A 16,051-nucleotide genomic window follows, 5' to 3' on the forward strand; every position below is an offset into this window, starting at 1 on the left:
CTGAGCAGGTCAAAGCCGACCGCATCCACCGCTCTTCACGCCACCGGCAGCCAGTCTGCGTCTCGTTTGCGCTGACATTTCTTCCCCCCGCTGCTGTAAGCCCAGAGATGTGTCTCTGGAAGTGTTTTTCTGTTACATGGACCCTTTGGGAGCTGAATTTGATCCCTGTCCTGATGTGTGAGGCCGTCCTGAGCTCGTTCATGAAGGTCTGCATGCCTCCCCGCTCAGCCAAAGACCTTTTTCCTCCCCGTCTTCACAGGTTGACATGCTTCAGATGGTGTTGGCCCACGGCGTGGAATTAAATAAAGTGCTGAAAAGTATTTATTGAGGCTTTAACGGTTCCCGTGCTGAGTGAAAGCATGGCAAGTCCAGCCAAAAAGCTGTAGCTATGATGCCGGAGGAAAACTGTGTAAAAGCAGTGGAGTAGTCACATAAAGGCAGCCAAGCCCATTTTCCTTCTTTATAGCATCAACAGATCCAACAATAAAATAGCGGGTTGGCTTTTTCATTTGTCCTGACCGTTGGGAGTCTTCCTCCTCCTCCTCCTCCTCCTCCTCTCATTACAGAATTACTTTACATTCCATGAAAACGATGCTGCAGACCTGAGGATCTGGGTTGTGCACATCAATCTGAGGCACAAACAATGGACTTCAATGAAATCCCTCTTTGGTGCAGCTCCACTGAAACGTCCTGTCAGCAGATGGAGAAGTGTGCGTGCCGCATCCAGCATGGATCGATGGAGGAGCTGAAGGGTGGAGGTGACCTTCAGGTCTGAAAAGACTCTGCACAGTGACGTCTTCAATGTTCCTGTCTCAAAGAATCCGTGGGAGGAGTTTCTCTGCACGAACGGAGCATTTCATGGCTTCACCAACATTCCTAAACCCTGTTTTCAGTTCAAAGCATGTATGGTGTGTTTCCATGGCAACAGTTTGATGGCTTCCTGTTTTTTCTTGAACCCTAAAGGAAGCTTGTGCTTGCCTTAACTATCCTGTAGGCCATGGACCCGTTTGGAGTTCCTCACAGGTATGACGTCCAGGTGATGCTGTCCTCACGCCACGCTGTAGTCCTTAGTGAGGTGTGACTTCTGGCTCCTTACTGACCGCACGCATGCTGCACGCACGGGGTGTGCACGTGATCCGGAAGTGCACGTGGGATGTTCACACAAACTGCACTCTGATTGGCTCATCGTCTCACAGTCAGGCAGCGACGTGCGGTCAGGTGAGGCAAGTGAGGCTCGGCTCACCTGATAGAAAACGTACATTAAGTCCAGAGTTTTCCACTGATCCGTGTTACACTTTCAGTGACTCGACACGTTTTCACAGTTTGTGAGGTTCAAATCGCTGAACTTAATTGTTGTGACGGAGCAGGAACTCCAGGTGAGGCTTCGGAGCTTCGCCTCACGTCTGACTGCAGGACTCGGTTTACCAGAGACGTGCTGTCAGAGCGCCGCTGTGAGGGCGGAGAAAAGGCTGCTGGGGGGGGCGAGCCTCGCCAGCAGGGGGCAGAAGTGAGCTGACAGCTGCTTTGTAGTAGAAACAGACCAGACAGAGGAAGTCTGTCTCCATTGAGGAGAGACTCACTGAACTAAAGGGAATAAGGAAGACTTTCCCACAGATCATAGAGCTTTTAGTGGAGAAGGATCGACGCACGGACTCAAACAGTACGACCAAATATGGTTTGTTTTGGAAAAAAATGGTTTGAAAACTAAATTTTAGGCCTAAAAGAATTATTTGTATGATCATTTTCACAGACAACATTTGATAAAACTAAAACTCCAGAATTAGAAGTTGGAAAAAAAACAGAAATAGTTCCTGAGGGTCAAATGTGTGCTGAACACATCTGTACACTTTAATTAGTTTACAGTATATGAATAATTTCTACACAGGAAGAGAGTTCTATCCATGTCTATGACAGAAATGTTCTCTGAGGACAAACATGTTGTGTATCTTTATGCTGTTGGATGGATGCTGAAACGTTCAGTCCTTGTAGATCTCCAGAGGAGGCAGTGCCTCACCAGCCATGTCAGGCTGCAGCGAGGAGCGTGCATGTGTCATGTGAGAGTGTGCACGTGAACAGCACTAATTGTTGGTGGGGAAGACTTTCTTCAGGAGGTGATGGGAAGAAAAACAGGCTTTCAGTGTGAGAGCCCATCTTTAGCAGGGAAATTACTCAATAATTTCAAATTATTTGACACTTCACCCCAAAATTTGTGTATAAAAAAGCTGACAAAAGGGATGAGCTGATAATGTCGAGCTGAAAAGCAGAAATGAAGACGGCTGTGGATGATTGACATGAACCTGGAATGATTGACAGGACCAAAAACTGAACAACTGCAGAATCCTCACAGCAACAGCATGAAAACATGAATTTTGTTAGGATGTCTGTGTTTAGAATCTGACCATCTGAATGAAACTGATTCCTGTTGATTCTGCCTGCAGCACATCGTGTCGACATGAGAGGCTGCAGTGTTTAACTGTCCTCCAAATCTGTGGTAAAGTGAACAAACTCATGTTGACAATCATTTATTTACATAGAAAAATGACTATTGTATCACTTTCACCTACAGTGGCTGAATATTTATCTATTAGTAGTTTATTTTAACATTTTACCAAATGTCTGTTTTGTTTCAAGGAGAAAAACCTTTTTTGCTGCTCTTTTGGATGTTTAGCCCCGCCCCTCATAAATCCTGTGCACGTCCCTGAATGTCGGAGTCTGCTGGAGTCCAGAACCTCCAGGACCGTTTGTGCTCATTGATTGCAGGTAAACGAGTCACAGGTGAGGATGGTTTCCTTCAGCTGTCAATCAAACCCTTCTGGATCAGGCTGTGTTCATGTTTTCAGAACAAAGTCATCAGTAAACTTTAGAACAGGGTCATTTGGGAAGTTTCTGTTGTCATTAGGATTTAAAACAGACTTTTTGGACGGTAAAGGTTTCATCCAACCACTAACTATGATTGGAAACTATTTGTTTTTTTTATTCATATTTTGAAAATCCTCGTTTCTTCCAGGGCCTGTGAAGCTTTCAGCACAACTGTTGGCTATTTAATCCTCTAATGTCCTCAAATGAACAGAACCAAAAATTGACAGAGTGAAATATTTCTATTTGTTCATAACAATAGTAGGATTTTATATGTGCAGCATAGAGATTTGTTCATCAGATCAGCAAAATGATTTGAAGCCTTTTCAGTGTAAAACTCTGATCTGTGTGTCAACACGGTTGGAATGAGTTTAGATCAGAGGTGAGTGCACGCACACGTATGTTTAAAGGTTGGACCATCCTTGGATCTGTGTCACGGAACAGCTGGTGGAGGTTCAGCTCTAGGTTTTCAACCTGCAGGTCCACAGAAATCCGTTTCCCACCGTTTCTCCATGGAAGACAGACGTGTGGAATGAGATGCAGAGAGTCAATAGTTGTGTTTAAATGATGAGGAACAACTGAAGGTGAGGAACGGTTAGAAAAACTCAAAGCTGATGATGAAGGTTGAACGTTCAGGTGACATCAGGCGAGACTTCAGGTCGGATCAGAAACACAGGTTTGTATTTCTACTGACAATTTGATTTAATCAGCATTTTTTATTGGCAACAACAGTTGAACAAAGTGAAGTGCAAGAAAAAGAACACAAAATAAATCACAAACAATGAAGATTACTGCTTCAACATCCAGATGCTTGATTTCTGCTTCAAGAAGACAGAAACCCCACAGAACCCCCCCATCCTGGCTGGGGGCTCTGGAAGGTCTCCGTCCTCTGAGCTGAGCTTTCCATCTTTATCTGTCGGCTCCGTTCTTTCACGACTTCTGAGGAGAAAGCGGAGAGGAATCCAAAACAGGAAAGAGGAGGGGCCGGGCCTGTGGGAAGCGAAGGTGAAGGGAGGGGGGTTCAAGCAAAAGAAAAGGAGGCCAGGAGCCTCTGAGGAGGTGGAGGAGGGCGGGTCCCAGCTGACCCCTGTGTCTGTGAGTGTTGTGCGTCTCAGTGGGTCTCCTCCGCCCTGGCGCCAGCTGGAAGGCCTCCACCAGGAAGAAGCGGCACACACCATCCTCCATTCAGCGCCATCCCGTCTCCTTTGATGGCAGTAACACTAAACTCGCTCAGCAAGCCTCCCAGATCCGTCTGAGGGGCAGGAGGCAGAGCTGGGTAGGTATCTGGCCATCATTTACCCAGAGCTCGGGCACGCTGTCATCCACGTTCTTTGCCCCACAACAGAGGAGCTTTTCCATTGGAGCCATGGCTTCAAAGGGAGCCGCTTTTCAGCAGAGACACCGCCACCAAGAGGCCGTGTGGCCTCACTGCAGAGACACTTCTGCTTCTTCTGGTCCTTAAAGTGCCTTTAACAGACCTTCTGGTTCTCTGGTTGGACGTTTCTGTCCTGAGTTGCTGTTTGATGTTTGTTGGTGAAGCTTTTTAAAGGGACTCAGCAGCCGTGAAATTCGTCATCCCTTTGTTATCCTGCCGTGATGTTTTCCTCATGCAACGAAGCTCTGCCAGTAAACGATTATCCAACCAGCGTGGCTCTGAAGCTGCTGCCCAGACATGCAGTCAGGAGGAAAAACGGGCGGGAAATGTTCCTTACTCACCAACCGAACCCTTTCATGACATCCTGCACTTCAAACTTACATTATTAGACAAACACATGGCAAAGGGGGTTTCTGTTGGTGACAGCAGAGCAGGCCTGAATGCCCCCCCAATGCGATGATGCTTCAGTGGTCTTCTTGGACGGGCAGAGGGTCCACTGGATCCATGGCGTTCGGTTCCGTCCCGTCTCTGAAACCTTTCAGATGTGGTTTGATCGCAGATCAAAGCTCAGATCAGTTGGAGACCATCAGGGTTTGGTGGTGGTGACCCACAGAATCCACCATCATTTAAAGAATGCTGAAAGGATTTGTTCTGGTAGTTTTCTTGGTTCCTGTAAGGTTCCGGTTCCCTCGTCACCGTCTCACCTGGTTTCCTTTGCTGGTCCCCAGCTGTCCTGTTCCGCTCTCGTTTCTCCCTTTATGCCGTATCTTTATCACGCTGACTTCATTTACGTCGGTTCAGTTCCTGCCACCGAGGCTGCCCTGCTGTGACGCACTTGGTCGTTTTTACCTTCCGGTCAGAAAAACCTACCGTACCTCAGTCCAGATGGTAGATCCATTCATTTCATTTAAAAACCATTTTCAATGGTTTGGTCCTATTTGATTGACAACTGTCACATGAAGCTACAAGGCCCTGCTCCCTCTGCTGGGGGGGTGTCCCGCCCCTCAGATTATTTCATCCACTTCTCCTGGCTGTCCTGCAAACATCCTGACAACAACTAACCTCAGACGCATGGATCTGGTTGGATCGTAGGAACAGAAATCAATGACGTTGATCAATTGTTACGCCCCTGTATTTTACTCTATTCCTCCAAATGAATGCTCGGCTTGTTTCCCATCTGGATTTGTACTCACTCAGACTTGAATGTATTTCTTAAGGGAAACATTTAAAACCAAAAACGTTTGATGATGCCACATCTCATTTATGTCTTGAATGTCCTTATCTCCTCTCTGTGTGGTTTCTGTTGGCCGGTTCAAATCCAACCACACGACCCGCTTTTCCCACGTGTCTCTGTCCTCACCTGGTTCTGTAACAACACTTTAGGTTTGACCCCCGCTAAATACTGGATGACCATCTGCCATCCGTGAGGCATTTGCTGCACATGTGCTGTACCTGTCATGAGTGTGTAGCACCTCAGATGCCGGACGTGTGCCGCCGCTGGGAAGATTCCCACCATTCCAGAGGATCTGGCTGTGGACAGTGGACGTCTCTGGAGTTCCACTGACATTAGAACTGGAGAAGTCACGTCATTTCCCTCAGAGCTGACAGGTTTCCAACCCTCACTGCGTGTCACAGCGGCCAGAATGTACAGAACACACAGACATTCTTTCAGGGAAACACTTTGGGTGGACGATAAACAACTGTCAACAAATAATGACACTCACTGTTACAAACCCGAGCGACGCTCTTCCCACAGGCCTCGATGGAGGAAGATGAGGGAAGCCAAGAATAAATTGCCTGTCTGTAGTCATTTGACTGCAACATTTAGCTGTGATTTATGCCGATGCAGAAAAGCATTATGAGCAAACGGTTTCCAAGTCCTGCAGCTTGCAACAATTTAAATTGTATGGGGAGAAAACCGCAGAAACAAATATTTGAGCGGCCTTCCATAACGGAATGGATATATTTATCCCCGCTGAACTGAGGGCTTCACCAAACAAGCCCTCCTCACTCTGTAGTAAACATTTTACTGATGCTTCAGGAAAGTTATGAGGGGGCATCATCCTTCCAGCTGCATGAGGGACACATGGAGGAGACGTGCAGGCAGGAAATCAATGCTGTTTGTTCTGATCCAGAGAGACGGAGGGATCCACAAACCTGATTTGGTTTCTTCTAATTAGTGCTATACTTTGATGCTTTCTGGGGGGAAATAAGTCCTGTCGGTTCCTTTAACATCAGTCCTACAATTATACAGACGTCTGTCAGAGCTGTCCGCCTTCAGACAACGTTGGGGGGAAAAACCTAAGATTCTGAAGAATAATTGTTGTTGGACATCAAGAAGCCGTGGCCCAGGACATCTGAATCAGAAAACCGGCTTGAGAAAGGCGGAGTCAACGTTTGATTGAAGGGGAATCCATTTAAAGCTGAGTTTCCACTGAAGGGACGGGCTGACGGGAAGTCCTTCTTTAGCTCTGTGTGACCCTCTGCAGTTCTTATAGAACGGTCTCAAAAGAGAGATGGAGCCAGACGACAGGTTTCCACTCTAAAAGAATCATTTCTGTTTGTGATTTAAAACCGCTGTCGCCAAAGTTCCACTCCCATCATCTGCTGAGTCCCAGTGCTCTTCTAATCAGGACGCCGTTTTCAGACCTGTGTGGTTTTCTATAGTTTCTGCAGAGCGGCAGGAGTTCATCAGGAGTTGTGGGCGGGACCATTGGATGGAGTAAGCCTGCCGACTTCCCATGATCCCTTTATTTACACTCTCTCCTGCTGGCTTACAGCCTCCAAGCTAACATTAGCGGTGCAACAAAAATGTTGACATTTCAATCAATTCCATATGAGTTTACTTTCTAATTAAATTAAATTAAATTATGTATACTTTATTTATCCCTCAATGGGGAAATTCTTCTCCGCCATTTGACCCATCCCCTGGGGGAGCTGTGAGCTGCAACTGAACTGCGCTCGGGGGCAGTAGCGTTAAGGGTCTTGCCTAAGGACCCTCACTGAGTGATGTTAACTGCTCGTCATTGATATGGTAATTGCCCCCAGTACCATTGTTTCTTCCCCTCCGGGAATCGAACCCTGGATTCCTGCATGGTAGCCGCTCACCTTACCAACCGAGCTACTCAGCCGGTTGTGAAGTGATATTCATTTGGTCATAAAAATAACAGTAATTTATGCTGAACAGAGGAAACTTTTGGTATATTCCAATGAACTAGTTTATAAAAAGTAATTCCATGAAATTTGTTTCAATGGAAAATCAATTTATTTACAATTTTCCTTTGAAAACCCAGTAAATGTAGTCAGAAAAATGTATTTTCATGTTAATAGTAATATTTACTGAACAAAGAGGAAACTTGTGAAAGTAAAATTGTTACAATAAAAACCAACTAAGTGTTTAATTTTGCCTCCAAAAATACAATGTGTGTGCCACTTTCGGCTTCTCCCATCAGGGGTCGCCACAGCGAACGAGTCGCATGGTAAACTTGGCAATGTTTTACGCCGGATGCCCTTCCTGATGCAACCCTATCAAAGCAACCAGGCTTGGGACCGGCACAGAGGTAGAGAAGGGAACAGGGAGCAGCCCGGATTTGAACCCAGGTTTCACGGACGGAAGGTGCCGCAAACCAGCACGAGCTGAACCGGCTCCTACGCCTCAAACAAAACAATAAATGACGTTACAGAAAAATCAATTGATAGATTCAATCAATTATAGCTTTGAAAACCTCCGAACTGAACCACGTTTTGGTAACTTTCCTTGAAACTGAAGAAACGGCCGATCTACAGTGAGACAAACATTCCCTAAAAACATCTGCTTTGGTTTTTAGAGGAGGGACTTTTTCAACGCTGTCCGTCCAGAAGCAAACACGCCAACGTGTTCTGATCACTTCAGCTTTCTTCACACACGTTCCAAACGACCAATCACCAAAAGAACGCTGTAATTAATGTGTCACTGAAAAACTATTTTAATGGCTTACAAATGGGGGCTGCTCACTGCTGTTTCCTCCCAGTGAGGTTGAGACTTCCTGGCATGAGGCAGCACATCCAGCAAATTCTTAGACATCCAAATGAAAGGGGGTCTCGAGTGTCGTGGCTTCGTATACATGCGTGTAACCTCTGCGGTCCCCAAACCACGTCTTCTCTAATCGGCCCCACATGCATGTGTGCGTCTCAGAGAGGAAGGAAGTCATTGTTGTCAATGGGAGCCTTCCATTTTTTATTTCCACCACACACCTTCCACATAAACACTTCTTTCATGTGTGGCAGTCGGAGGGCCGATGGCTCCTAATTAAGAGGGGGGGGTTCTTTCTGCACATGGCCGTTAGTGGCACAAAAACATGCAGCAACACATTTCTGCTGTTTCTGGCAGACATGCCAGGCTTTGAGAAATCTGCTTTTGCATCATTTCTGGGTTTGTTAGCAGAAAATTGTTGTTGTTTTAGGAAAAGCCGTAGTTTGGATCCTAATTGCTATAAATGCCAGAGAAAAGAAAGAATCCACACTTCATCCAGCATGTGCTAGTCATTATTAATTAGTGTTTTGCCTGCATTTTAATGAGGGCAAAAGCCTGTAAAATTGTTCCCCCTCATGCCAAAGGCAAATGCAGATGCAATTAAAATTTACTATGTGTTTGTTTTTCAATGGGCTTTTAATGTCCAGCTGATGCAAGGACTTGGCAAACAAACACTCGGCGGCGCAGCCACGAGTCCCGGCACGAGAAAGCTTCCAGTCATCTGATGATAAAGTCAGCAAGACCGAAGCACAAGACAAACGTCACTGAGAAAACAACGTGGGCCTTTGAAAATAGTCCTGAAAAAGACATTATTCTATGCAGAAATTAAAAATATATTTCAAAAATACTTGCATCGGTTGGTTTTTAGAGACCCTCTGTTTTGGGGTTTTAACATGTTCTTGTGGCATTTTCCTGATGATGGAGGGCATAGATAAAGGAAAAGGGAATAAACCTGCATGTCTGAGTCTTTTTTGATCATCCACCTGCAGACCAACAGATCCATGAACGTCTCTGTTTTCCTGGTCTGAGCTGGAATCTGGATCAGAACTGGACGGATGGATGGATCTGATGCTGCTGCTGTTTTTGTTGCACCGCTAATGTTAGCTTGGAGGCTGTAAGCTAGCCGAACAGGGTAGAAAGAGATGGATGATGGGAAAGGAGGGCCAGGCTTACTCCACTCCAACAGACCACCTCCAACTCAGAGGTGAATTTCTGATGAACTCCTGCCGCTCTGCAGAAACTATGTCCTAGAAAACCAGGCAGGTTTGAGCTTTTGTCTGAAAACGGCGTTTCAGATCACTGAAACACTTTGAAAACAGATCTGAAGATGATCGTCGGGGGACTTTAAATGTTCTTTTAGAAGAATCTTTTGAACACAAAACTCTTTAAAAGCTCAAATAAAATCCAGGTTTTTTTTAGGTCAAAGGCTTTTCCTGAAGTCAAACCTGCACAATAAAAACTCCACTACCCAAAAAAGTAAATGTGTCCCAGACATGAATAAATCAAGGGGGGGGCCTTAAGTGAGACTGAACTCCTTCATCCACGTCTTTGATCTTCACTTGGTGCAGCGGGCCGAGGTGGGAAGACGAGCAAATGTGTCAGAGAAGGCGAAGCAATACTATGAATGAATCCAGGAAAAGTAGCCGTCCAATCACGTCCAATCACGTCCAATCACGTCCAATCACGTACTCCAGTAAGAGCGAACCAGTAAATGTTGAAGGAACCCCCTTTAGGATGTATTTCCTTCCATTTTAGCCATTATGCTCCAATTTACAGCTCCTGTTCTGTTAAGGTTTTTACAAACATAGAAAGAAAAAAAAACATCCAACTGAGCAAAAGAAGTTTAAATTTATGTCTATATAATCCAGATTATTAAAGTCTCATTTAATCTCAGTCAATTCAGTAAAGATTTCTGAAGCCAAAAAACAAAAATGAATGTGAAAGTTTGGTAGTTTGTAAATAAAAGTCCTCAGTAAAGTGACTAAAGTGGAACAAGCCGTCGTGGGAATACCTATCTGATGTTTGGAAGAAAACATTTAGAAGCAGCTGTTAGAGTGACAGTTTGACATCATAAATGAAGTTAAGCAAAAAGGAAACCGTGAAAGTTTCCACCTCTAAAATGTCTTTGCTGCTAGTTGGGAACACTCTTTTGGTTTTGGTTTTTCTGCCTTCAGATTTCCTCCCATTGTGTGGCCAATGTGCCAAAAGGCCAGTTTAAACACTATTTGGACCATAAAAAGAGTCAAAGCGTGTGAGTGTAGACGAGCCAGTCTCTCTGTGGACATCAGAGGCGTTCTGTTTATGGTTAATGATGGCGTGGCCGGCCTCTGATCCCATGGGTCACTGTAGGAACATGAATCAACTGTTATATTTTTCAGAGGACATCTGATGTCTCACTGCGTTTGAATCAGATCGGATCAAAGCTTGTAGTGATGGTATGTTGTCCACTAGGTGGCGTCGTGTCACGGTCAGGCGGTATTTAGCCACCGAAGAAGAACTGTGTACCGGAGGGGGGACCGGAGGGTGTGTTCCAACTACAGGGGAATTACACTCCTCAGTCTCCCTGGGAAAGTCTATGCCAGGGTACTGGAGAGGAGAGTCCGTCCGATAGTCGAACCTCAGATTCAGGAACAACAGTGTGGTCTCCGTCCTGGTCGTGGAACAGAGGACCAGCTCTACACCCTATCCAGGGTGCTGGAGGGATTGTGGGAGTTCGCCTACCCAGTCCAAATGTGTTTTGTGGATTTGGAGAGGGCGTTCGACCGGGTCCCCGTGATATCCAGTGGAGGGTGCTCTGGGAGTTGTTGGATTTAAACCTAATCCAAACATTTCTCAACTATATGTATGCCGAAAGAAAGGACGCGGACTCGAGGAATTCCTTTCACGTGGAGAGCAAAGTAAAAGCTTGTACTCAGACAACGCACTAGTTTGCTCTGAGTTTTGCAAAGCTCTGCTCCCACCTTAATTAGAATCAGGGCGTGTCCTAGCGTACAACATGTGACTTTTGTTTCTAAAGGGTAAGGGGTACAAACATACACACACACACAGTTTAAGGGATGTTTCGATTAGCTTCCTGACGATGTCAAGAAGAGGAGTATGTGGTCCGGAGAGCCTTACTGAGGGCTGTCCAGTCTTTGTATGACCAGGGTAGGAGCTTGGTTCACATAGTCGGCAGTAAGTCAGATCTGTTCCCGGTCCACGTTGGACTCTGGCAGGGCTGCCCTTTGTCACCGGTTCTGTTCATAGTTTTTATGGACAGAATTTCTAGGCGCAGCCAGGGGGCGGAGGAGGTCTGGTTTGGGGACCACAGGATTTCCTCTCTGCTTTTTGCAGATGATGTTGTCCTGTTGGCTTCATCAAGCCAGGACCTCCAGCGGGCATTGGGGCAGTTTGCAGCTGAGTGTGAAGCGGCTGGGATGAGGGTTAGCACCGCTAAATCTGAGGCCATGTTTCTCGACTGGAGAAAGATAGTTTGCCATCTCTCAGTGGGTGGAGTGTCCCTCCCCCAGGTGGAGGAGTTTAAATACCTTGGGGTCTTGTTCACGAGTGAGGGAAGATCGGAGCGTAAGATTGACAGGCGGATCGGAGCGGCGTCCGTAGTTCTGCGGTCGCTCTATCGGTCTGTTGTGGTGAAAAGAGAGCTGAGCCAAATAGCAAAGCTCTCAATTTACCAGTCGACCTTCGTTCCAATACTCACCCATGGTCAGGAGTTCTGGGTCATGACCGAAAGAACAAGGTCACGAATACAAGCGGTTGAAATGAGCTTCCTCCACAGGGGGGCTGGACGCTCCCTTAGAGATGGGGGGGAGAAGCTCGGTCACCCGTGGAGAGCTCGGAGTAGAACCGCTTCTCCTCCACATCGAAAGGAGCCAGCTGAGGTGGCTCGGGCATTTAGTCCGGATGCCTCCTGGACGCCTCCCTGGAGAGGTGTTTAGGCATGTCCCACTGGGCGGATGCCCCGGGGAAGACCCAGGACACGCTGGAGAGACTACGTCTCTCGGCTGGCCTGGGAACGCCTCGGGGTTCCCCCAGAGGAGCTGGAGGAAATGGCTGTGGCGAGGGAAGTCTGGGCATCTCTGCTTAGACTGCTGCCCCCGCGACCCGGTCCCTGATAAGCGGAGGAAGATGGATGGATGGATTGATGGACTTCAGAGTAGAGTGTGGCATAAGGACGGCGTACGATAGCATCACACGTACGTCAGACGTGTGTGTAACTTCCTTTATCCTTACCAATACTTCATGGTACACTTACCGCACGCACGAAAATGGTACTTTCCATTTTCCTGACGTCCCTTGAGGTGGCGAATGAACCTTAAGGGAACTCCCGACATACCTGTGCTCACCTTAAGAGGCGGCCGTGGTGCAGCCCATGTGTCGAAATGTCATGGCTGTGGTGGGAGGTTGGCGCCAGAGTTGGGCAGCGGAGCCGCCATCAGTGTGTGAACGGGTGATTGGGACTGTGACTGAAAGGGCTTTGGGCCTTTAAGGGACGTAGAAAGTGCTTTACAAGTATTCACCATTTACCATTTAAAAACCCACAGAACCCTTACAGGGGTCGGCCCATATGTATGGGACTAAGGCTCTAACTTAAGACCCCCTAATTACTGACAGTGAGGAGTATTATCTTCTTTGGGCAACCACTTCAGTGCCTGTAACTGACATTCCCGATAAAGACCCTTCAGTTTGGAGACGGCAGCAGGAACCACAATGAACAATATCACAACTTGGTCTTGTGGAGCATCAACTTGAAGTTGTTCTGTCGCACAGGAACCATCCACACTAGTCAAAGGTTTCCCGGTAAATCCAGGTATACCTACTGAGCATCATAGCAAGGTTACTACACCTGCTACCAATCAGGTTCCAATAGGTCACCAAGAGAAAATGACTGATGTAAGTCAGAGTCTTTTTTTGAAGTTTGATTTAAAACATCACTGCAGCTTCCACAGTTTCCATGGAGATCAGTCTTTGCTATGTTTTGAGCTGATTTATGGCTACACACACACACACACACACACACACACACCCTGGGTGTGTAAATCTGCTCCCTGTCAGGGCCCCAGGCAGCCTTACATGAAAGACCGTTGATGGAAACGTGGAAGCTGTGTGGATGAAGAGCAGAAGTGAATCGGGCTGCGACACACAAAGCTGTGGTGTCGTTGGCACATTTAATAAATAACATTTGATTATTGCATTGTCTGTTAAAGTTATCTTATTGTCTCAGAAACAGCCATTATGTAACTGAGACATCAATCCTTCTATTATTTATTTACGTTGAACACGGCATGCTACACATTCTATGCAGAAGATTCAGTTGTATTCAAACTGTCAACCTCTTCTCTTCCTCTTGGAGCCTTTTGTACCATGAGGGGGGTGAAAACCACAGGAGCCTGGCCCCAAGGTGAACGCCGTTTACCTTCATTCCCACAGATCTGCTAGCGATGTCAAACACAACATGCGTACAGGTTTCTTCCTCTCATTTCAGTCACAGCCTGTAAATCACTGCTGTGCCCCCCCCCCCCTTCACCCCCCACCCTTGCTGACTAATTGATAGCGTTACTTTGCTGAGCTTTAAAAGGCTCTAAATTGAAACCATCACAGGAGGAAGACAGTCTGGAAGTGGCTGTAAGGCTGCAGACGGAAAGCAGAGGCTGGGAATGACGGAGACGTCAGTGGAAGGAGGAGCGCCGCAGACCAGAGGAGGAAATGTAAGAAAAAGGACAACAAAGACGCAGAGGAGAAGGAAACCTTTATGAGTTGTTACCAAAAATGAACCCTTAGTTTGGACAACAGCAAAACTAATTTACCTTAAGAGAAATGACTTTCCAGGTGAAAACAGCATTTGTATTCATTTGTGTTTCTGAATGTGTGCTTGGAGCAACAGTGCATCTGTTAAAACATCAGATCACGGTGGACTGAGGGAACCATGAGAACAGGTCTTTAAATGGATGAGGGTTTGGGGTGTAACGCTTCATCGATTTCTCTTCCTTTAATGCCAGATCGATCAGTCTGAGGCAAGCTGTTCCTCAAATCAAATCGACCAAAACCAATAAAAATGGTTTCGAAATCAGATAAATCATAAATCCAGCATCTGTGTGGGGAGACCAGGCGTGATGCTCCAGGTGAACAGAGCTGAGCACACGCGTCTTTAGCAATGAACGTAATGTTTGATGCTGTGATCTCCCTTCTTCCTCCACAGGAAGGCATCTGCACTGAAAACTTAACTAATCAACTGCACAGTTAGCTCTGGACTGTGGTTCAGGTACAGGCCTGGGACAGCCTACCAGAACACTGATGCCTCATCTTGACCTCTTTGACCTGAAACGCGGGTAGTGGGAGGGCCTTGCTCAGAAAAAAAGCTTCTTGATGTCATTTCAAAGACATCTGCCACTCCCCTGTTTCAACTCTCCGTGGAGAAGCAGGACCGTCATCGACCAGCTGATGTGCTGAAGTGAGAACTTTGATTGGTCAAAGATGTTACCCCTCACTGCCAGTAGGTTGGATAATGTTCCCTTGACTATGGATGCATTCAGTTCATCAGTAACCAGCAGCATGAGAGCTGAACCTTTTAACGCCACAGCTTTAGCGCAAATATGGTGATGGGCAGATTCTGAAGCTGAGAAAGAACCTTTGGACTGATATGCAGCACTTTACAGTCGTGACCTGCTAATGGGGTCAGCGTCATCAGCTGATCCTGATTTCTAAGCAATCAGCATCAATCAGCTGATCTCGACACTTTACAGGTGTGGCATACCTTTGCAAAGCTGCGTTCTCCATGTTTTAGTATTTAAATAAGGCTGGGTGTGTGTGTCTGTATGTTTGTGTGTCTACATGTGTGTGTCTGCGTGTGTTTGTGTGTGTCTACGTGTGTGTGTCTGCGTGTGTGTGTCTACGTGTGTGTGTGTCTACGTGTGTGTGTACGTGTCTACGTCTACGTGTGTGTGTGTCTACGTGTGTGTCTACGTGTGTGTGTGTCTACGTGTGTGTGTGTGTGTCTGCGTGTGTGTCTACGTGTGTGTGTGTCTACGTGTGTGTGTGTGTGTCTGCGTGTACGTGTGTGTGTCTACGTGTGTGTGTGTGTGTGCTCCTTTGATCTCAGTACATGCCACTGGAAAGCTTCTGGAAGCACCGTGGGTCTCCTCTCCGGGATGGAACACTAATGGATCAGTCAAAGGAGTCGTACTCCTGATGGATGGGCGGAGCCTGAAAGGTCCTGGCCATGAAGCTCCTGCCAGATCTCCTCCAGAGGATCCAGAAGGCTCTTCCCAAAGAGACAAAGTGTTTGGTTTCTGTCCTGCATCTCCAGGATTTGGTTCCCTCTCTCGTCCTTCCTGCTTCCCTTCTCTTGTTCCGTCTGCAGGAACTCTTCAGGGAAAGCCGTTCCAAAGCTTTCTGAAGCCTTCATCTGTCAGACGTGCAGAGCAGAAAGCCGACGATGGATTCCAGAGGTCGGGCCGACCCTTTCCCACAGCGGTTCATGCGTGGGACCCGTCAGATAAGGATCACAAAGACGGCGGCGGGCCTCCTGAAGTCATGCTTCTGGGCCTGTGTTTTGGTTTAAAGAGCTGGATTGACAGCTCCGGGACTCCCTCTAATTGAATGTGATAGCTTCAGTCATTAAGGTAATTGGGAGCTGGTTTGGATCACGACCTGTCACAGCCACTCAGGGATTCTGGGAGTAAAACGCCACGTCTGTGAGCAAAGACCTTCACGTGTTCCTTTTCATCGTGTCATGTTAGCAGCATGTGCTAAAGCGTCACTCCAGACACGTTAAGGTAGACGCATCCAGATTGGATCCAGATTCCAGCTCA

General features: G+C 46.8%; 1 long non-coding RNA gene across 1 annotated transcript; it reads left to right on the forward strand.

Moving 5' to 3' along the window:
* Nucleotides 1–1,182: 1,182 nt before the first annotated feature.
* LOC144991962 (uncharacterized) lies at nt 1,183–6,149 on the forward strand. The gene is made up of 3 exons (XR_013655665.1): nt 1,183–2,491; nt 2,632–2,760; nt 5,615–6,149. It is a non-coding gene; the product is annotated as an uncharacterized LOC144991962 (long non-coding RNA).
* The last annotated feature ends 9,902 nt before the right edge of the window (nt 6,150–16,051 follow it).

The sequence above is a fragment of the Oryzias latipes genome, chromosome 1, assembly GCF_053564925.1.
Source record: "Oryzias latipes strain Hd-rR chromosome 1, Olatipes_Hd-rR_3.1".
Lineage (NCBI taxonomy): Eukaryota > Metazoa > Chordata > Actinopteri > Beloniformes > Adrianichthyidae > Oryzias > Oryzias latipes.